Source organism: Eretmochelys imbricata, chromosome 3, assembly GCF_965152235.1.
Source record: "Eretmochelys imbricata isolate rEreImb1 chromosome 3, rEreImb1.hap1, whole genome shotgun sequence".
Classification (NCBI taxonomy): Eukaryota; Metazoa; Chordata; order Testudines; family Cheloniidae; genus Eretmochelys; species Eretmochelys imbricata.
This window is the reverse complement of record NC_135574.1, coordinates 206505681-206528565: the sequence shown is the minus strand read 5'-3', so window position 1 is coordinate 206528565 and position 22885 is coordinate 206505681.

The following is a 22885-nucleotide window of genomic DNA, read 5'->3' as shown; positions in this document are numbered from 1 at the left end:
ACACAAAGCAGGCCAAAAAAACTAAAAAACTGATTTGATCATATCACAGTGATTCTCTGTGCTCTTCCCTGGCTCCCCATCCAATTCCAGACCCACTTCCAGGTTCTGATCCTAATCTTTAAAGCCCTCAGTGGTCTTGGACCTATCTATATTACAGGCTGCCTCTTCAGTCAAACACTGGTTTCAGAGTAGCAGCCATGTTAGTCTGTATTTGCAAAAAGAAAAGGAATACTTGTGGCACCTTAGAGACTAACCAATTTATCTGAGCATAAGCTTTCGTGAGCTACAGCTCACTTCATCGGAGGCATTCAGTGGAAAATACACTGAATGTATCCGATGAAGTGAGCTGTAGCTCACGAAAGCTTATGCTCAGTCAAACATTGCAGCCAACAGAGCCCAGTGTGTATCTCTCGGGGACTGGGGGCAGGGCATTGCCACGGGAAGATCCTTGGCTATGGAATTTTTTTGCACCAAAACTCAGGATGCAACAGGGCCTTGACGTTTTAGGTTGACCCAACTTTTTGCAAAGCCTTTCCTCACAAGTGACGGGGTAAGAATGGCCTGGCAATCTTCCTCGTGAAAATACACACTACATGAAACATCTGAAAAATAAGGGAGAGGTGGAGAAAATGGTCTTTCATGGACTGAAATCATGCTATTCTTAATTTTGTATCTGGTGCCTAGATGCCCCAGTGATGGTTGCATAAGGAAGGCACAGATGGATTACATTCATTTCAATTTTTAGATGAGAACCGTGGCAAGTGAGCAGATGTGTTTCTAAATGGAATGTTTCTCAAAGTGCTTCATGAGGCATCTTTGAGTCTTTAATGCCAATGCAAAATATCTATTGAACTAAGGCACTCTGCAGTATGAGACAAGGTAGTTAAAACAGGTTGCGTGAATGCTTTCATAGCAGTGGCAGTAATTTATAAAGTTGTGGTTTTTTTTAAAGTATCAATAGTTGAAATCCTGAAGTTAAATCCTACTGTACGAGACAGCTGTGAATACAATTTAATTTTAAAGGCCAACAACTTGGCCAGTGTGTCTAAGGGGCTCTATACCTCTCAGGAAAAATAATTTTAAATGTGAGATTTTTATTTCCTTGTACACACTGCCACCTTGTGGCAGTGGTATCACTAATTTTCTTTTAAAAGGCTTCACAAATCCATCCAAAACAAATATGACTCATTTGGAAATATTTCCAATTCTCTTGATTTAAAACCATCTCTGTAGAAAGAAACAAATATTCATGATACATAGTATTTGCATGATGAACGTGCAATGTAGCTTTAAAGTACAGTAACAACATTCTTCTTAGTACTATCTATTATACCATATAACCTATTTCTAGTAAAGGGTAATCAGCTAACTACTAAGAAATTATACTAAAATATTGTTTATGTCATAGGTCACTGCATTTTTTAAGTTTCGTTTACATGTTTGGTCATTATTGTTTAAGTTCACAACTACTTTTGTTGCATAATTCTTTGTTTGCAGATAGGGTTAACGTTGTTTACAGAGTACAGATGAAGTGAGCTGTAGCTCACAAAAGCTCATGCTCAAATAAATTGGTTAGTCTCTAAGGTGCCACAAGTACTCCTTTTCTTTTTACGAATACAGACTAACACGGCTGTTACTCTGAAACAGACAAATATGTAATTCCTCTGTAGCTACTTGGTAATTATTGTGCTATTACAGTGTAATTAAACATTAAAACAAGGATGCTCTAAATAGCCGTCAACAAGTGTAAGGTAGAAAACCAGCTTGCAATTAAAATTATAGAGTATTATAGCAGCACCAACTAAAACAGGTAGTTAAGAGACTATCAGCTTTTGGATGATAAACGTAATTCCTGAAGGCTGTATAGCTGGGCAGTGCTCTAGCCGATGCTTGGAAAGAGAATTTTACCAGTTCTCAAAGTGGACTAACTGCTTTTGCTATATCCTCTCATCCAGTCCTTCCTTTTCCAAATCATGGAAACAACCAAGTTATTTATGCTTTAGAAGCCACCTACTTAATGATTTAGTATACTATGTACTGTGGCTTACATTTTCAAAAGTGGCTAGTGATTCCGAGGGCCCCAGTTTTGGGATGCCCAATTTAAGCAATCTTAGAGGGGCCTGATTTGCAAGTGCTCGGCCTTGTCTTAAAATCAGGCCCCTTGAAGGTGTCTCAAGTTAGACACCCCAAAATTGAGGCACCCAATATCACTAGTCGCTTCTGGAACTCTTGATTTGTGTTTCATACCACAGACTCTATGTACTGTATTGGAATATTAAATTATTATAAGGTTTTCTACTGAACTTTTCACCATAGAATCTAGGTGCCACCATGCCATGTATTTTTATGGGACTTTGTACACAAACCGCAATACTAACATTATATTTTAATAGCTTATGTTAGAATATATCTCACTGATTGTGCTAGCTCACGACTAGGAATTGTGTTACTATGGCTATGTCTACACTACCGCCGGATCACCACTCTGGCGATCGATGCACCAGGGATCAGTTTAGCGGATCTAGTGAATACCTGCTAAATTGATGGCAGAGCACTCTCCGGTTGACCCCAGTACTCCATCCGGAACAAGAGGAGTAAGGTAAGTTGACCTGAGAGTGTCTCCTGTCAACCCAGCGTGGTGTAGACACCACAGTAAGTCGACCTAAGCTATGTTGACTCCAGCTACATTATTCACGTAGCTGGAGTGGTGCTTTTTGTAAAAGGCTAAACCAATTCCCTAGTGTGTTTATTGTGACACTATCGCTTATCTGAATGATTGATGTAAGTATCAAGTTCTTTAATAGGTATATTTATAACTCATCAACCCTAAAAAATAATAGAAGTTCGATGTGCCGGTGTGAATCACGGTGCATTGGTCAGGTAAGCCGTTCTCAGACCATTTACCATCCAGCCCCTCTTTTATCAAAGGAAACCAACTAGGAGGGGAGAGAGTCAAGACAGGAGTAGGAAAGAGATGGCACTTCCCCTGTCTTAGACGTGAGGGAGGGTGGGTGGAGTCTCCAGCTGAAGAGCCAGACTGATGTGTGCATTAGAGGTTGGCTTTTCAACCGGAAATTCTCAGACCCACATTGGCAAAGAAGTAGAGGGGAGTTAAAAAGCCAAAAGACAGACTGAAAACATGCTTTGATGGGTTTTTTTAATCTCATGAGTTGAAGGGGTACTACTTATAAGTTGTGATGTCTTACAGTGAGACCAACACAGCACTTTTGAAAAATCCCATCCCTGCAGAAGAGTTCTGCAGTACTGAGCTCTCCAAAAGCTTCCGGTCTCCCAGCTCAATCGCATCCTATGCCTGCTATGTCCGTCTTGTAACCTGATGAGTGAACTGGAGAAATAGGGTCAGATTTTAGGAGGGACCTAGCTTAGTGAAACACCAGAAGAGCTCAAGCACGCAGTCTGGGCCATGCAGCTAGCACCCAAAGACAGGCCTCTTGGCCTATAGCACTGAGCTTGGTGCATGCTTCCTAAAGATCTCTTCCTATAGCTCTGCCTGCTTGTGCACCCCTTAATGTGAATGGAATACATTTTTCCTGACAAGCCACGCAAATCACATGAATAAGTCTGCAGCACAAGTCAGCAGGCAGACTGCGTGACACCCAACCTATGGGCTGGACTGCCTGGGATAGGCGTTTTTCCTCTATTTAAATCAAAATAACTTTAGAACATTCAATAAAGCTTTTACACTGGAGTGAGAGAAAGCCACAGACACCAAAACATTGCGGGAGGCTCCTTCCTTTCCCCAAGCATTGTTGTGTTGTTAAGAGAGGGAATCTTCTTCAGCCACACCCCTGCCATAATCTCTAGTGTAGACATAACCTAAGATGAATTTGATGTGCAACAATTTCTGCTAGATAGGCACTGCTATGATCTGATTTACTGGTGCTAGGGGACACTGGGAAGTAAGTATTCACTTTAATTGGGAATACTTCGATATTGAGTACTGTAGTAAGTGTTTTGTTTTGAAATGGGGAATGCTTTGATGTAAAACAAGATAGGCCCTGCCACATTCAAGCAGGTTTGGATTGTGCATACTTGTGAGGTCCCTTCCCGGGGTGTGCTTCTGCATTTAAAGGACCTGGTTTGTTCCTTCAAGTGAAACAGCAGAATTTCTTTAGCTGTGAAAGGCTGCAGTTTTCTACATTCCTCAGTGAAACGTAATTTGAATGAACTGAGAGCGAAATGGGGAACAGACCTGTATTGCAACAACAAAGTAAAATAAAGAGAGGTCTCTGAAGTAACATCAACACCTCTGCTACGGGTGTGGAACTAAAATGAATACGGACAAAAATCTTTATCTTATACTATCTAAGTGCTTATATGGCCCCCATCATTGCAGTCTGAGCACCTCACAATCTTTTCTGTGATGAAGGGAAGTACTTGCATTTCCATTTTAGAAGTAGGGAAGTGAGGCCCAGATCCTCACCTGAGTTACTTGTAGGTGCTACATATCTTTGAGGATCTGAACCTAAGTGACTTGCCCAAGGTCATACAGGAACCCAGGATACTATGCTACTGCCCTAACCATTGACCCATCTTATGAAAAATCTCACAGACATGCCATTTACAGGTGTTGGAACTATGGTACATGCAAGGTTAATTCAGCTAGATGTCATGTACATGTGACTGCAGAGATTCCTCTTGGGAAGAATTGGTTAAAGAACTGTAGCTCAGCCTCTTCCCTCCATGGGGCAGAGCAGAGGGGTGTGAAAAGAGGTGGTATTGCTTCCAAAAAGTCACTGAAGGATGGAGCGGTAGCTCTTGCCTGTTCCCGGCAAACCTGCAGCAGCCCCTCTGTAAGAGCAGGTGAAGGTAGGGAGCAGTGTTCAGTGGCCTGAACAGGGCCTGATTTTCAAAATCACAAATAGACAATGGGAACCCAACTCCCATTGTCTTTCATGGGGATTTAGAGGCTTAACTCCCTTAGGCTCTTTTGAAAATCCCAGGCTAAATTCCTAGAAAGCTAATATCTGAACTAACCCATTAACCATTCTCTCTCAATGAGCACTATGAAAAGCGCTCAACTCCCTTAAGTAGCCCCCTCCCAAAAAGATTTGAACAGGGCTCATATTTAAAATTTATACTTATCCAATACATTTGTAGATACTATACATCCTATAAAAAGAACAGGAGTACTTGTGGCACCTTGGAGACTAACAAATTTATTAGAGCATAAGCTTTCGTGGGCTACAGCCCTCTTCATCGGATGCATAGAATGGAACATATAGTAAGAAGAAATATATATTCATACAGATAAGTTGGAAGTTGCCATACAAACTGTGATAGGCTAATTAGTTAAGATGAGCTATTATCAGCAGGAGAAAAAAAACTTTTGTAGTGATAATCAAGGTGGTCCATGTAGACAGTTGACAAGAAGGTGTGAGGATACTTAACTTTAGGAACATAGATTCAATATGTATAATGACCCAGCCACTCCCAGTCTCTATTCAAACCCAAGTTAATGGTATCTAGTTTGCATATTAATTCAAGCTCAGCAGTTTCTCACTGGAGTCTGTTTATGAAGGTTTTCTGTTACAAAATTGCCACCCTTAAATCTTTTACTGAGTGGCCAGAGAGGTTGAAGAGTTCTCCTACCGGTTTTTGAATGTTATGATTCCTTATAGTAAGTAACATCCAGCAGAGGGCACTGTAGAAAAACTTAAAACTGCTGTCTTTTGTTCCCATACATATAGTAACACACGTCATGAACTAGGATCAATTGTAGACTAAGAAAGGGCTAAAGACTTACGCCTTTCACAAGCCAAAACTGTAGCGGGCCCTTCTTTGAGATCTAGTTGGGCTGGTTCACACTGTGTGTATATTGACCTACATCTCTGCGCCTCTCCTTTTCAATATTATGGCACAGAGTAATGGAAAAGTTCTTCTGCTCTTTACATAGAGACAGTCAGTAACATAGCAAAAAGAAAAGGAGGACTTGTGAGACCTCAGAGACTAACCAATTTATTTGAGCATAAGCTTTCGTGAGCTACAGCTCACTTCATCGGATGCATTCAGTTTTTTTCCACTGAATGCATCCGATGAAGTGAGCTGTAGCTCACGAAAGCTTATGCTCAAATAAATTCATAGAATCATAGAATATCAGATTTGTAAGGGACCTCTGGAGGTCATCTAGTCCAACCCCCTGCCCAGAGCAGGACCAATCCCCAACTAAATCATCCCAGCCAGGGCTTTGTCAAGCCTGACCTTAAAAACTTCTAAGGAACGAGATTCCACCACCTCCCTAGGTAACGCATTCCAGTGTTTCATCAAGTGAAAAAGTTTTTCCTAATATCCAACCTAAACCTCCCCCACTGCAACTTGAGACCATTACTCCTTGTCCTGTCATCTGCCACCACTGAGAATAGTCTAGATCCATTGGTTAGTCTCTAAGGTGACACAAGTCCTCCTTTTCTTTTTGCGAATACAGACTAACATGGCTGCTACTCTGAAACCTGTCAGTAACTTAGCAGAAATACATTAAGTGGGATTACTTTCTTGTACAGCAAGTTCATTCTTCACCTTGTTCTGTTCCTTTAACACATTCGCTTTCAAATTAAGTTCTGAGATATGAAGGCTTTTTTTTTTTTCAGATTTTTCCTCTAAGATACTGAAGATGTACTTAACAGATCTGTTATTTTAATAGGTGAATTTTCTATTGCGTTTTATTTGAGCTAGTTGAAAATCTTCTATCAAAACCTTTAATAGAAAATTGGGTTTTAGACTAAAGGAAAGTTCCCACAAAAGGTGTCTGCTTACATTTTGGCAATTAGTCTTCAATTGCCAGAAAGCTAAAATATTCCCCTTCCCCTTGTTTTAAATGAAAAGTCAAGCTTTTCCATGTTTAAACTCCCCTGACCCACCCACCCACAGACTAGCTCTACATTTTACCTTACTGAAAATTCAATACATAGTCATAAAATCCAAGGCCAGAAGGGTCCATTGTGATCATGTAGTCTGCTCTCCTGTATAACACAGGCCACGGAGTGTCAGTGCATTTCTCAATAGGTTTTCACCTGGTGTGCAGAAAATACAGGGCCTTATTCATGCAGAGTCTTTCTGATATTGCATGAGGAAAGCTAGCAGGAGCTGGGCTCGCCGTCTGTGGAGAAGGTTTTTTGTTGTTTTGACAGCCATATCTAAGTGGGCTCCATTTACTAACATACAACTGTACCAATATTATAAACTATTGCAATAAGTCAAAACAAATTTTTTATGAACTCTTAAGGCCCTTATTCAGGAAAGCACTTAAGCACAAGGCTGGTCCTTTTCGGTACAGCACTTCAAGTCCCACTGAAGTTATGTGCTTAGCATGTACTTAAGTGCTCTCCTGAGTAGTGCCATCTCCTGAATCAAGGCCTTAATTAAAATTACAAGGGATATTACCAGGGTATTATGCTTTTCATCACTCTTTGTTTGTAATAAACCTCTTGAAGCTAGATATTTTAATCTGGGTCCTTGTGATCCCCCCATACTGCTTCCATGCACTCTGGTTTGTCAGGATGCTGGGGTAAAGGAACAACGGTTAGGGTGCAATCCAGAGATTCAGGAGACCTGGATTCTAGTCCATGCTCCACCACAGACTTCCTTAGAGACCGTCTCTGTATCTCAGTTCTCCCACCTGTAAAATGGGGACAGCAGCATTTTCCAACCTAATAAGATTGTGAGGTGCTCAGATATTACCGTAATAGAGGCCAGGGAAGTACCCAACATAAGGAAGAAAAACTTAGATGGCTTGCAGAGAAGGGATAAACAAAGCTATAAAAATTATGTAGCTACAGCGGATTGTAAATTGCAATTTTTGCTCAATTTCAGTTTCCCTGTGAAGAAAGTTAAAATCAACTGCACACGATACAGGACATTCACTTACACTCTCCACCACAACTGAAATATAAACACAACCCTGACAGTTCTATTTTCTGCCTTTGACATGGTACTGAAACTTTACTCTATCCTGAGAAAGTCCAGGTAGATATTCAGGAACTGTGAGCCTTAACTCATGTAACTACTTTTAAAATAAATGGGGGTGGGGGTGGGGGAGTGGGCTTATAATCAAAGGTGGATTTTACCCACAAACAAAAACACTTATTTGAAATGCAAGATCTAGCCTTAAGGTACACAACTAAGTGTCATGTAGCCATGTTTTATTCCTTGTTTCTTAGAGGAAAAGATTTGAATGGTTATGTGAGGCATTGGCAGTCACTTCTACTTCTAGTGCAGGGCTCATACAAAAGGTTGTTTGGAGACAAACATTAAGTCTCTGGCTCTATCCATTTGTATTTTTTCAAAGGTATTGCCACTAACTTCATTGGAGCTACAGGTCTTCAGCACCATAGAAATGCAAAAATGCTTTGTCTAAACAAAAGTCAATGGTAGAATCCTGCAGTCCTAACCCATATGCTAATAAAACCCCAAACAGCCTCCACCTCCTTCCCACCACAATTTTAAAATAAGCTATTGTGAGACCTATATATTTTGCCATGTCCCTTTCAAAATAAGCCCCGAGATATAGAACATGCTTTTCTGTTGCACATTTGGGATTACAGAGTCTTGCAAAGCAATAGTATCCTATAAACTAAATAATCCCCACTAGCACCGGGATGTTAATTTTTGCATGGAAGCACAGCTGTTATGAGCTGCTCTGTACTTCTGTCAGTTTACTGATGAGCTCTATGAAATGCACCAAGTCCAGTGAAGTATCCCTCATTTATTCTGTTCCTCAGCCAAGAATTTACCCTCCAAAGGATGCTAAGTCATCCTTCTGCAACAGCAATACTTATTGGCATTAAAACCCCAACCGTCAGCACTGCCTTAATGCTAAGGTAAGACTTTGGGTTTAACTATTGCAAGATTCAAAAATTGCATTGATATCTTCAACCAGTAGGGTGTGTATTCATTTGGCATTCCTTTTCTGGCATTCATTTTACCATCTCCACAGCAAGGTTCTATCTAGCTGTTCCAAGTATGGATTTATGCTTCTCCATTATGGCAAAGGTGCAACTGAGGAACAGAGTTGAAACTATTAGTATCCATGTGTGCATTTACTTCTGACCATAGGGGAGATCTCTTTACTCCAGGGCAAGACCCGTTTTGAAAAACCTAAGATGTGCCAATTGTTCACCGGACCAAGCTGACTGCTGTACTTTCCCTGCGAAAAAAGATCCTGCAAGCAAAAGCAACAGGCTGCAGGTGTGATGCCTCAAATTATTTTTATTGCTTGTGTGAGATTTTCAAATGCTCCTTCTTGGTATGTCTTCATGAAAAAGGCAGTTTCCCAGGTTTATGTTGCCCTGCTCAGAATAGCTTTATATCTTTGCTACCTTTTCAACCACAAGGCTCTTCCCCCGGCCTCCGCCACACACACACACAACCTATATCCAGTGTCATAAACCCAGTTAAAGATCAGGAGAGAGCTGCATGTCTTCCTTTGCACAGAGCAGCAGAAACGCTCAGCCCAGCCCTGCTGCTCAGAGGATCAATTAATGATCTCCATGGAAAGAGACCAGGTTTACATAATCACAGACGCTGATGGGAACAGTGGTCAACTGGCCAACAGCCAGCCTGTAAACTGCTCATTAGCCTGGTGATGTGGGGAAGATTATCTAAACATAGCACTGAGTGATAAAGCTTCTGCATAATAAAGACAGCTTATTACAGCATCAGTTTGGATCACAGCTCATAATGGAGCATGGGATGTTCAAAAAGACACTCCACAGTGGCCTAGCTCTGCTCCTGTTGAGGAGAATGAGAGATTTACCATTGGTTTTAACAGGAGCAGAGGCAGACCACTACTGAATGATTTTGAAAAGGACTGTCTACCCAACACACATTGGGTGGCAGAGGCTTTCAAAAGGCACAAAGGGGAGTTGGGTGCCCAACTCCCACTGATCTCCCCAATGGAGTTGGGAGCCTGTGAGGATTCTTAGGGTACCCAGGACTGAGACACCCTGTTATCCTCCTGCTTCCAGTGAGGAAGAATTGCTTGTGCTAAACTCAGACACCACCAGCCTGTCAGCCCCACCCTCCTCTGGGCTATGCCATTTTTTGCTTTGCCTTGCAGTTTAAGAATAGGTGCATCCCAGTCCGAGCCCATTTGAAGTGTTCCCCCGTAGTGTCCAGCCCTTTATCCACTGAGCACTCACAACATCACCAGTTCTGCTATCTCCAAAGGAGCAGTGCACACACCAGCTTGTGTGACTCATCTCAGGATCGGTTTCTTGCATGATACCACAGCACTGAAATATTTATAGTGAAAATAAGCTTATTATCAAAGGTTCAAGAGATAGCAAGAAAGGATAATGGGAAGCAAAAAGGTTACTGCCACAGGGTAACAATCTACTTTAGGGGGTTATATACTGTGGTGATGGTTGGCAGTATCTGAGCCCCTTTCACATAAAACCAATAGCAATAAAAGCCCCTAGTGGACTTTAGGCAGGCTTTGGCACTTCTCCCTTTTTGGGGAGAAAACTCTGCTCTGGGTTATTTATTTATTTTGGTAGGGATTTAATGGTAGAATATGGTGAGTGACATTCTTATACTAGAGAAGCTTTTGTGAAGAGGAAGGTTTTGCAGCATCTCCTAAGGCCTGCATTCTAACTTCTAGGAGCCTGAATACCTTTGACGATCAGGGCCATAGGGTTTAAATGGAACTTTAGTGGGGCCTGGACTGGACCTTAGGTGAAATCCTGGCATCACTGAAGTCAATGGCACAGGGGTGAATTTCATCTCGTTAGCATAAGGACTGCAAAGAATCCAGCACCAGCAATGGAAGACTCAAAGAGGGCGGAGAAGGCCAGGTCCTGCCTCCTGTCCCTCCTGGCCAAGGAAGCTGACCTAGTGCAGGAGGAAATGCACAATGAACCTTGTGAAAAGTGTTACAGTGGTCTCAAGCACTCTGGGCCTGAATCTGCTCTATGTACAGGTTCCCCCTCTGCCTGATCCACAAAGAATAGGAGTCTGTTACGGAACCAGTACTGATTGTTTAACTCATGCAACAGCAACTATGCTTTTAGCCTGAGAGGTCCCCAGTTCAATTCCTGATGTATCTGCCAAGATAGCAGCTGGTCACAGTATCACCATTGGCTTCACCGCATAGTAATTACTCCTGCTTTCTACTAGTGTGAGTGAGAAGAGCAGAATACCCAATGCTGAGCTGCCATTCTGTAGGGCTATGGCTCAAAAACCCGAAGTGCAAAATAAAATGTAGGCATAGCATTACAGCTGGAAGAAAATGCATTCCAATCATGAATTATTACACCTTTCCTTGTATTTTGGTGTTTAATTGTAGCTGAACAAAACACTGTACTAACGATCAGCAAATTGCTGAAGTCACACTGTAGGTAAGAATTGAGTTTGTGTAACAGATCATTTGCAAATGTAACGAAGTCTAAATCTGTGGTTATTCCACAGCATTTTATGATGAAGGCTTTTGATACAATTTAATCAAAATGTCTTCTCTTCTATTAGTTAATAGCATTCTAAATGTACATGCGCTGTTCCGTCAGTTTTCTATAAAGCCTTAGAACTTTTCAAGCATTTCCAATGGGTGGTTTTTTTTTTTTTCATTGGCAAACCAGTATTCAGTCTTTCAAATTTTCAGGAATATTTTTATATCAGGAAATGTCTATTCATAGAAATATCCCTTAAATGGCTCTGTTATCCTGGTGTCCCCTGGGATACCATTACGAGAAGTAAGATAGCCACATTTGGAAGAAAAAAGACAAAACGTAAGTATCAAACTCAAGAAAGTCACAAGAATGGCCGTGAGGCAGAAGTGCTGATGGCCTACTCTGCCATGAACAGCCACGCCTAGAGGTGCTGGGGCTCAGAACCTGGCAAGCCCTGGTGCAACTTAAGTACTGCCACCATCACCGACCCATTCAGGTGCCAGTCTGGCAGGCCTTACTCATTTCAAAGCCAGTTGAACAAATAGGAGTGAAGACATCAGGCATGGCTTCCTGCGTGGGAACTTGGACCCACTGATTGGGCAACTCATCAAGTCCCCAAGCTAAGAACAAAGGGTGAAGAAACAGGGCCTGATATTGATGAAGCAGAGGCCAGAGCAGGTATAAAAAGCAGGGTGTCAGTCCTTCAAAATAAAAGACACGGTTGTGGCAATGATTATCAGCATTTCAGTTTTGGGAAAGTTCCTTGCCACCCCCTACAACTGAGTTTTGATGTGTCCATTGTTCCATAGGACACTTATTTCATTTAATTTGCTGCAGAATCCAGCCACTTGGAAACATCTAGGGCTAGATTTTCAAAAGAGATTTTCAAGGGCTCAGCACCCACATTTGGGGCCAGATTTTCAGAAGCACTCAGCATCCATTTAGGCACTTTGTTAAGGGTCAGGTTTTCAAAAGCGCTCAGCTTCCATTGTGACACTTACGGCCAGATTTTCAAAGGAGCCCAGCACATTTAACATCTGAACATTTTGAACATCCGTGCCCAGTTGCAGGTGCTGAGCAGTTCTGAGAATTCTCGCCGGAGCATAGTAAAAAAGAAGTCCGCCTTACAACGTGAACTGGGAAGTGTTTAAAGCTCCTAATTCTTACTCTCAGGGAGGAAAACTCCCACATTTGAATTACATTTCAGGTAGTTTTAAAAATATGCCTCTCTTGCAGTGAAGGTTTTTGCTGTGCGTTTCAGTGAGACATTGGAAATCTCCCTCATTCAAATTGTCACAGCTTGACAGCCTGGCAACATTAATCCCCTGTACAAATCTCTCTCTCTTACAACAGAGTTCACAGATATTTTCCTCTGAGTCCTAACAAAGACTAACACATGGAGTATACAGTGTTGGATTCACAAACATTCAGACAGTGCAGCAAAGGTTTCACAGTTCTGGTTATAGAATAATTTTTCTTAGTACATCTCCACACTGAATGCTCTAATCAGGTGCTTGCTTGTTTCTGTTGTTGCTGAAAGTTAAGCCCTAGGAGTTTTCTTTGCTTTAAAGGGATACTGCTCTCTCATGCAGACTCTCCTGACACATCCAACAGTAAAAACTGAGCAAGACTTTTGATGTGAGAGACTTAATTTTCTCTTTTCATTTCAGTCTTTGGGATAGGATGCATGGCACGGGGGTCTCATTGGAAGAGAGTTGATTATTCTGAGTTTCGTTTGTGTACCCAGGGCCGTGCTACCAGACTGACAGATATTGACACAAAACAGTAATTTCAGGATCCCTGAAATGGCACGTTACAAATATTCTGAAGATTCCCAAGTGTTTTAAAGTCCTTGTAATAAAACCTGCCAAAATTCCCATCAGAGAGGTGATATTGTCCATTTCTCAGCAAGGGACCTGAGATTCAAGCTGGCACTTCAAGCTACTGGCAGACCCAGGAACGGATCCCAGACATCTGATGCCAAATCTTAAAATGTAGCAATGAGACCAGTGGTGCCCTACCTGTTGCCCGAAGGCCAGTTATAGCTCTTGAGGTTCTCAATGGTGGCACTCCAGGGTGGCTGTGTTTAAGACATATGGACATTGGGTTATGAATTGAAAATGTGGTCCCTGAGCCACACACTGTCATTTCCATTGCCCCGCTTGCTGGAGGGAGGAGGGAGATGGCACTGCCTCCATAGCTGTGCTTCCCACCGCTTCCCCTGCAGTCTTAGCCCTGATCTACACTGTAAACTTACGTCCATGTAACTACATCGCTCAGGGCTGTGGGAAAGCCACACCCCCCCAGCGACGCAGTTACACTGACCGAATTCCCGGAGCAGACAGTGCTATATCAATGGGAGGGCTTCTCCCGTCAATATGCGTAGCACCTCTCGGGGAGATGGACTACCTGCACCCACGGGAGAAGCTCTGCTATAGGCATGGGTAGCATCTTCACTAAGTGCTACAGCAGAGCAGCTGCAGGGTTTCAAGTGTAGACAAGCCCTTAGGAGCAGCTCTGATGCAAGCCAAGAGCACGCTGAGCTGCTGCTGTCCCTCCTCAGCCAGTCCCTTGCTGGCCGCCTTCTGTATTGCAGGGGAGGGAAGAGAGCAGCTAGCTAGCAAGGTGTTTAGAAGGTCATCCATCACCCTGGTACATGGTGTGAGCTCCTTCCTTGAGAAGGGAACACAAAAATAAGTCTCTCTTCCAGCTCTGACAAGCAAGAACAAGCCTGTTTCCTGGCCAGACTCTGGCGTCCCCAGCGAGATCAAGAACTCAACTGGCTCTTCCAGAGGCTAGAGGAACAGATGGCTCTCTTCCACCCAGAAGGGTGACAAAAGAGGAGAATGTGTGAACTAAAACCAGTTATGACTCCCTGATTCTCTACCCCAACCCCAGCCCAGGCGAGAACAACCTGCAGTCTACTGTAACTTGCACCAACTAGTTATGGTCCCCCAAAGGATCGTGCACCATCTGGAGATAGCCAGAGTGCATTGTGCTCCCTCTTCTACTCCCCGCTAGCTTCTGCACCAGGGCAGCATGAAGAGAGAGGAACTTTGAGGTCCAAGGAATTACTCCGGATTTACACTGGTGTAACTGATATCAGAACCTGTCCCTATTTGGATGGCATTTCAGTAGCCAGTAATCTTTGTACAGGCCCTCTGCACAGAGCTGAATAGCACCCTTGTGCATATCTACACTAATACAGTTCACAGGAGCAGTTCTAGATAAAAAGGAACATCTCCCTCTGTGAATCAACTGCCCTTTATTTTATTTTTATTATGCATCAGTGACTGAGACTGCATAATTTGTCCCCAGGGCGCAGTAAAAGTGTTTTGAATGTCATGGCACCTGGGTACTTTTATTAGCTAGATTTAAAGCGTGTGCATATCCATGGCATTGTTTTTCTTCTTGTAAAAGTCATGTAAGGCCCAACCTATATAAAAAAGGAAAGCACCTGCTTTTTTATATGCACTGTGCAAATATAAAATGTCCTTCTGCTAGCTGCATGCCAAACTGGAGACTGATAGTGTCCATTACTATGTTTGCTTTAATGTCACCAATAAACATGAAAATGCAGCTTTTCTTCATCTTCTAGTATTGCAAGCGAATGGAGGGAATCCATTCAGTCAGCTGTTATTGTTTGCATTCAGTCAGGTTAAGAAGGGGATGTCCATTGTGAACACACAAAATAATACATTCCTGTTTTCTCAATAGGTAAACAAGCATTCGCTATTATAGCACAGAGCTGCAGGAGGGTCCTTTGAAGTGTAACAGAGTAGGAAATAGCATCCTGTGATTGCAATAGCATTACAAATGGGAATCTGTGACCGCTCACATGTAAGTGGAGAGAACTCTGTAGAGACAGACTGTCACAAACCTGATTCGCAGGCAACTGAAAAGAGCTAGTGAAACTAATCAATCTCACTCCGCTCAAGTGTCCTGTGGAAAAGTTATATTTTGTGAAAGCTAATGAGAAAAGGAAAGAAGTTACTGAATTACCTCCTGGGTAACACTCCAAAAGGTTACAGCTACAGAAAGCAAGCAAGCAGACACTTCAGAATTTAGCCAGGAATGCAAAATATCCACAAGTTCAGCAGAAAGTTGTGTCATGTGTTAAAATTGTATTAATTGTATTATTAGTAATATATTAATATTAATAAGAAGTGTCAGATAACTGGCTCAACTGGAATTTATTAATCCAAGATTATTGGTCAAAAATTAATACAGCACAAGACAGAAAGGAAGGTTATACCCACCAGACCCAATTTAAGGAGCAGCTGTCAGCATTAGACTGTTGCAACTAACTCCCAGAATTACATCCCCTTATATACTCAGCATGTGTACAGAAGAGAGACAAAGAAAGTGACCTATGGACCCGGAGAGCTCTTCTCATGGAATCTGGTTTACATAATTGATAAACAGAAAACACCTGTTCAACAATCCATTATTTTATCAATCACAAAAGATATTTCTAACCTAGTCATTATGACAGAAAATATCTGTTAGATAAATATCTGACAAGCTAAAAACATCTCAGTAGACCATTGTCTCATCAAACACAGAAAATACCTGCTTCTCATCAATTACAAGTAGGCCCTTTCTGGCCACCTGGACACATTTCCTAAGGGTCAACAGGTCAGAGTAAGAAGACACATAAGCCATTATTGATAACTCACTAGGGACTAATTATAATAATCAGTTTATTGATAACCCACTAGGATCAGCTAAAGTTCAACTTAGGTTTAGCTTAAATGCAAAGAATTATACACAAGGCATGGTGGGACTTTAGCTCACCTACAAAAGTTATGGTGGCTTGATTCATTTACTAACAGTTATATTATATGGCAGTCTTTTGCACAGATAGCTACAGTCTAGTCCCCTATCTACTAGATCATCCTTCTTACTCCATGTGGGGTTTACAGATAATCATCATCTCCTCATCCGGGAGGAGTTCTGCAGAAGTTCAGAAGGAGCAGATTGTGAGAGCTACCAACCCCACCGATCCAAAGAAGTGCAGAGGCCGCTGTGTCCGTGTGAAAGCCCGCCTCCTCCACACTGCCCTCCAACGCCCCCTCTTTTCAGCATGCCAACTCTATGAGCTGTGCTGTTGTTGGCAGGGCCACCCTAGGCTGGGATGGCTGCGATCAAGGAAAGAGATCATGCTACCACTGCTCTGCATACAGAACTCCCTTGGAAAGCAGCAAGAGATTTGTGTGCAGGATGGATACATTTGTCTCTAAATCCACAGCCAAAGAAAAGTTTCTGTGAAAGGTTGAAAGATGGATACAAACAAAAAATATGTACTGTCCTGCCTCCTACATTTTAAAATATATTATTTCTATTTTCCATGTCATATTTGCTGTCTAGGCATCTCATGGTGATAATTTGCAGCCTGATTCTGCTCTCACTTATACTAGTCTTCAGTGGAGCTACGCTTGATTTACACTGATGTGGCAACAGAATCAGGGCCTTAAATCAATTGAGTTTAAAAACTTTTCCCATTACACAGCATTTTATCCTTTTATAATCACTGCTATGCTTATAAGCTAAATCCTGTTTTAGAGGACTTTTCCTGTCGAATTACCACAGAAGGAAACTTTTTGCTTTCATTTATTAATTTTTGTACAGGGAAAATGAGTGAGTGACTGAATGTGATACAAAACAGAATTGGATTAGAACAGTGGTTTATAGTGTTATAACAGAGAGAAGTTTCAGCACCCCTCTTCCACGCTGCTGTAAAGAAAGGGAGGGGGTGGTCATGACCACCAGATTGAGAACCCATTGTTTAGATGCATCCTACAAATTCACAAGTTTGAGTGTTACTAGCCAGGAATATCCTATCAGAGACTTTGGCCAAGATTTTCAGTAATGAGTTCTCCAAAGTTAGGCTTCAAAGTCCATATTTAGGGCATGTCTACACACAGGGAGTTATTCTGGAAAGCCATTCCTGATTAACTCCATCTGTGGTCACTTCTAAAAAAAAGTGCTTTATTCCAAAATGAGTTTAATCCATTTTGGAAGTAGATTAAGATAAATCAGAATAAAGTACTCTTACTTTGTAATAAGAGACTCCACACATGGAGTTAATCAGGAATAGTTAATCCACTTTCAATTCAAATCCTATTTTATTCCAGATTAATTTGCATGTGTAGACAAGGCACCAGAATATAATACTGATTTTTTAAAAGCTCTGATCAGTCTACACCTCTCACTGAAGTTAATGGTAACTGTTGAGTATTCAGAACTTTTGAAAATCCGACCATTTATTTAGTTGCCTAAAACTGGATTTAGGAGCCTAATTTTAGGCACCTGTTTTTGTTTTTTTAAATCTTGGTGTTCTTGTTTGGAAACATACCAATAAAGTCAGAACTGAACTAGCAATTCTGGAATTTCCAAAAGTTCTAATGTTGTCCAGTAAAGTTTTTAACGCCTATTTTTGTCTGATCTGTTCACACTCAAGAGTTTATTATGCCTAGTCCTAGAGTTGCAGGGCAAGCATGCATATCTTGCTATCACTTAAAACTCTACAAAGTTTCAAAGTATTTAAATGAGGTAGCTTATTTTGTGGCACAATGTGAAATTAATCATGGTAACACCTTAGAAAGAATATACCCACATTCTTGCTATACCACATTCTTGACTCACTTTTGCTTAATTTTATAGTGGAATTAAATGGAGGAAAGAAACATTACATTACATTACATTACAGTGTAATTTCTCTCACAGATAACAGAACAAAAATGTACAAACCATTTATAAATAAAATGGCTAGGAAGCAGAGAGCAATTTTCACTGAGTACTAGAGGCATTTTTAGCCGCATGGACTTGGAAAACAACACTAAGCACACGTTGGAACACAGATACAAACATTTCCATATATAACTTCCACAAGAACAATCGGTGGTGGCACAAAATTGCCTTTAACATGTGCCCAGTCCAAAGTAAGCTATGGCAAATTTCAGAAGTGTCGCATTGCTTGTCAGCAGGTATGTTCATATCAGTTAGGTGCCACTGACTGCATTTGACCTACCAGTCTAAGCATTTTCATCAGGGGTCATTCAGGTCTCTTTAAAAAAAAAGACATATTTGAGACTGAGTACAGGATAGACACTAAGCAGCCTTGCACTGTTTGCTAAGGAGCATCAAACCATGCAACAAATAATTCCCAAGAAGCCAACGGCAGGTTTTCTAAACTGACAATCCAACATTTTGTTCTTTTCTTCTTTCCACCTTTGTTAGTACAAAGTATTTTTCCCCAATGTGGTAACTTCTTGTTGACTTTTGCATCACTTTTGTATTAATTATCCCTGCAGGAGTCCTTTATGCCCATTCAGAATGAGACAGTTCAGCCATTCAATCCCACTGCTGCTTGTGATTTGGGAGAATTACAGATCACTCTCCTTGGAGGTGCTTACTTTGCTTACCATTGTATAACCTTTCTGCTCAAATATTGGGCAGATGTGTAATAACAACATTGCCATTATAATTTCCAACTAAGGAGCCATGTTAGCATGGCCTGGTGGCTAAGGCACTGCCTGAGCCTCAAAAGACTTGCGTTCTAGTCCTGGTTCTACTGCTGAGGCACATCACAGCCCTCCCTGTGCCTCAGTTTCCACATTTGTAAAATGGGACTAATGATGCTCTTCTCTTTTTGTAAAGCGCTTTGAGATCTACTGATGAAAAGTGCTCTAAAAGAGCAAGGGGGTATTTTAAAATACTAAGTTAATTAATATATTTTCCAATTCAAGGGCTTGAGCCTGTGAGCCACTCATAGGCCTCAGTGGGCTTTGGATCAAGCCCCTCGGGACCTGGTGAGTGTGATATTACAATAGCAATAAAACAACTAAAGAACACAGTTACTTTAATAAACATTAAGCTAGTGGCTTGCAATATATTAACACTAAAGAGACATTTCTTATTAAAAATAAAAAATTATTTAACCTCTTTCCATGCTTTCCCTACATTCTTTACACCCAACACCAAAAGAAAGGTTTACCCAAAGGGACACCAGGAGAGTTCCAATTTCATCTACTAGCATCAGAGGGTCCCATTCTTGGTTGGTCCTTAGATACTATCATAATAAACATGATTAATAATAATAATTATCTGTCTTGGAGAATGGAAAGACTCTTCTCCAGAGTGGTTTAATGGATCCCAAGACCTCACCCTTTCACAGCGTGGATGTTGATGATACGAAGCTGGTTTCAAGAGCTACAGAACAACACATTCATAGACATATATATTCACATGTTGTTTGTTCATCTTGAATTAAATTCAAGATGAGCTAAGACAATATGAATGTAACAATAAGAACTTTTGAGCTTTCATTGCTTTAACCCTCATTCCACCATATCCTCTTCCATCACCCTTGTTTATGGTCATCACTTGCTTGCCTGTTAAGTCTAACTTCAAGTGCAAGATTCTTGGTGAGGGGATCTGTAATTTTTGTATGACAAGTACCATGTGCTCCCATAGAGTGGTGTAAAAAATAATCAAGGTTCCAAAGTAGGCTGAAAGTGGTGGTTTACTTTGAATTGGTCACTGGAAAAAATGCTTCCATATTTTAATAAAAAGAGCCAAGCAAAATGGACATATCAGAGATATAATCAGGGTTACATTTCCTAGGGCCTTCCCAGGGTAGCAGTGAGCTCTCTCGTTTGCTGCAGGTCCAAAGACCTTCTTCCAGACAATGGAAGTCTGGAGCTTAGTAAATGTGAATATACCCAGTATTCAACTGAATTTGGTCCTAAGACTTTATACACATGTGAGAGATGTTTAAGAATTTATCTTTGGGTATGAGAGTTAAAGAAACTGAAATACTTGAGATATTGCAACTTCCACCAAAACCCTTACTGCATAGCAATAATTTTGGAAAAAGAATGGCACTTGTTATACTGCTCCTAAAATATTTGAGTTAAAAATGAAATACATTTGATGCTTTCTGAACATCCCTGTCTGATTCTATCGTTGTCCTTTTAATTCCCTAACAGGATCGTTTGAAGTCCGTGATATTTACCAGCTTCACAAACATCATGTCATGCTCCATTCATCCTTAAACCGAAGCGTATTGCAAAACATCCTTCACCTGGCAGCTGACCACAGTAACAAATACTGGACCCATTGCCTCTCTGATGTAACTCTGTTGTAGCTGATGGAGTTACAGCAGGCTCAGTTTGCTTTGTTCTCCTTGAATTACCGGTTGAACAAAAAAGAGATCAACTTTTCCCAACCCTTTTATTTTTTCCCCTTACCTATACACAGGTCGGGTTTTTTTCCCTTCAAGCTTGAACAGATCAGCTGTAGCCACTGGCCCTTAGCTTGTTAAAAGTGGGTGGAGGTTGTAGTAACCATACCTCTTCAGAACATGTAAATCTATATATTTATATTGATTAGCGACTGGCTGTTTTGTGCTATTGTACACTCACACAATCACAATTATCCAGAAGTACCCTTAACAGACACTTTTCTTTCTACACACACCCATTACAGAAATAGAAAAGGTATCCTAATTAAATCAAGACTGATTGAAATTATATAATCAATTAGGCTTCATCCTTTAAATATGCTATTTATGAAGGTATTATAATACCAAAACTTTTATAAGACTGTCAATCTTGTTTAAGCCCCCAAATGAATTTTCCATAACAGTTTTCTTATACAACCCCCTTTATTAATCCGCTGGCAGGCCATGCGCCAGCTCATGCCATGGTCCCCAGGTCTCAAAATATAAAATACATAGCTTGAAGCAGTCTGGCTCACTTGTGGGTTAATATTGATAAAATAAGTATTAGAATGATAAGAAAGTGTTTAGTGTTTAGACTATTGAATGCTTGAGAGTTGCTGGTTGCATTAATCTTACTTGTAATATCTGTGGTCCATACTGTAATGTAATATTTGAGCGGTTATACTGACATGGTTATAAAAAACCCGCACCACGTGTACTCTGTGACTGTCTGAATCACCATACAGGAGAGGGACATTAATTAGTGTGAAGAGCTGCTCTTCTACAGAAATTGTTACGCCCCTCCTGAAAGAGGATACCCATGGATACCTGACAGGCTTTGGGTGGCTCTTAAACTGGAAACTCCTCAAATCTAGATTAGGGAATCTTCAAAAAAAGACCTAAAGACTAGGGGTGAAAGTAAAATTGATCTCTTACCAGTACAGGGGCTGGCTTTGGCCCCTCCAGAAGGGGTGAGGCCTTGGGCGGAAGGGGGGCAAAAGGGGCAACAAAGTCAGCTGTGCAGGCCAGTATTGGAGGCCACTTTTTACCGGTATGCCGTACCGGCCCTTACCCACCTTACTTTCACCCCTGCTAAAGACTCATATTGTTGATCTGCTCTCTCCCCCTTCTCCCCCTCCCCCTGAAGATGAGTCATGCAAGTGGACTCCTCCCTTCAGCTGATTTTGCAGCTCAAAGCACATGGCAAGAGGAGGATTAAAAGCAAACAAACAAAAGGAACAAGGAATCTCCAAGCTGCTTGGACTCTGGGGGACAAGGTTTTTCTAGGCATAGGTAAGAGAACCCCAGCTGTTTAGCCTGGGTTAGCCCTAAAGGTCAAATAGAGCTTGTTGATAGAAGCCTATATCATACTAACTCATTTGTGTGCCTATGTTGGCTCACTTTACCCTTGAAAAGAACTAATTTCCTTTTCCTACTTAATAAATCTTCTTATAGTTTACTATAGGATTGGCTATGAGCATTGCCTTTTGTATGAGACCTAGAGCACAAGTGACCTGGGGTAAGTGACTGGTTCTTCAGGATCAGAAATAACGTCAATATTGCTGAGTTTCTTGGTGTAAGGGGCCACACACCCCAGAGATACTCACCTGCATGGCATGACAGAGAGGAGTGCCCAAGAAGAATGCTTGTGACTCCCTGTTACGACAATTAAAGTGCCCTGAGGCGTGTGCACTTGGTGAGGTTGGTTGGTGAAATCTAAGTTGAGAATTCACAACCCATTAGGAGTTTATGCCCTGGTTTTTAACAGTCTGCCCTGAGGTTGGTACTCATGCTTTTGCATCACCACGGGGAGCGTTACATAATAATTTTCATTTATCTTTGTAGATTTGAACCCAATAGGTTCTTTGTTGATTAAAAACATCTCCTGGATGATGGCTCCTCAGGCACAAGAGTGGGAAATATGTTTGTATGTGCAACCGAGTGTGGCATGTACACATGAGTTCTGATTCTCTGCTCTGTTTGTAGGCAGCTGAGTTTATCTTAATTGGGTACTAAACTTTACTGCCAGTGAATTGTATCCACTGTACACCACCAAGGTGGTTCTCTCCTTGAACAAAGTACATGGAGTAGTTGCCATAGTGGTGGAAGGCTCTGGGAACTGAGATATAAACTTCAAAATGGGTGTGGGTAGGCCATAAAGGGACACCCACACAGCATGTATTCTCCAGCTGGCTGCCTGGGTAAAGCTGGCATGAGTGGCTGGTGTAAAGTAAAGTAGAGCAGCCACAAGGCTGCT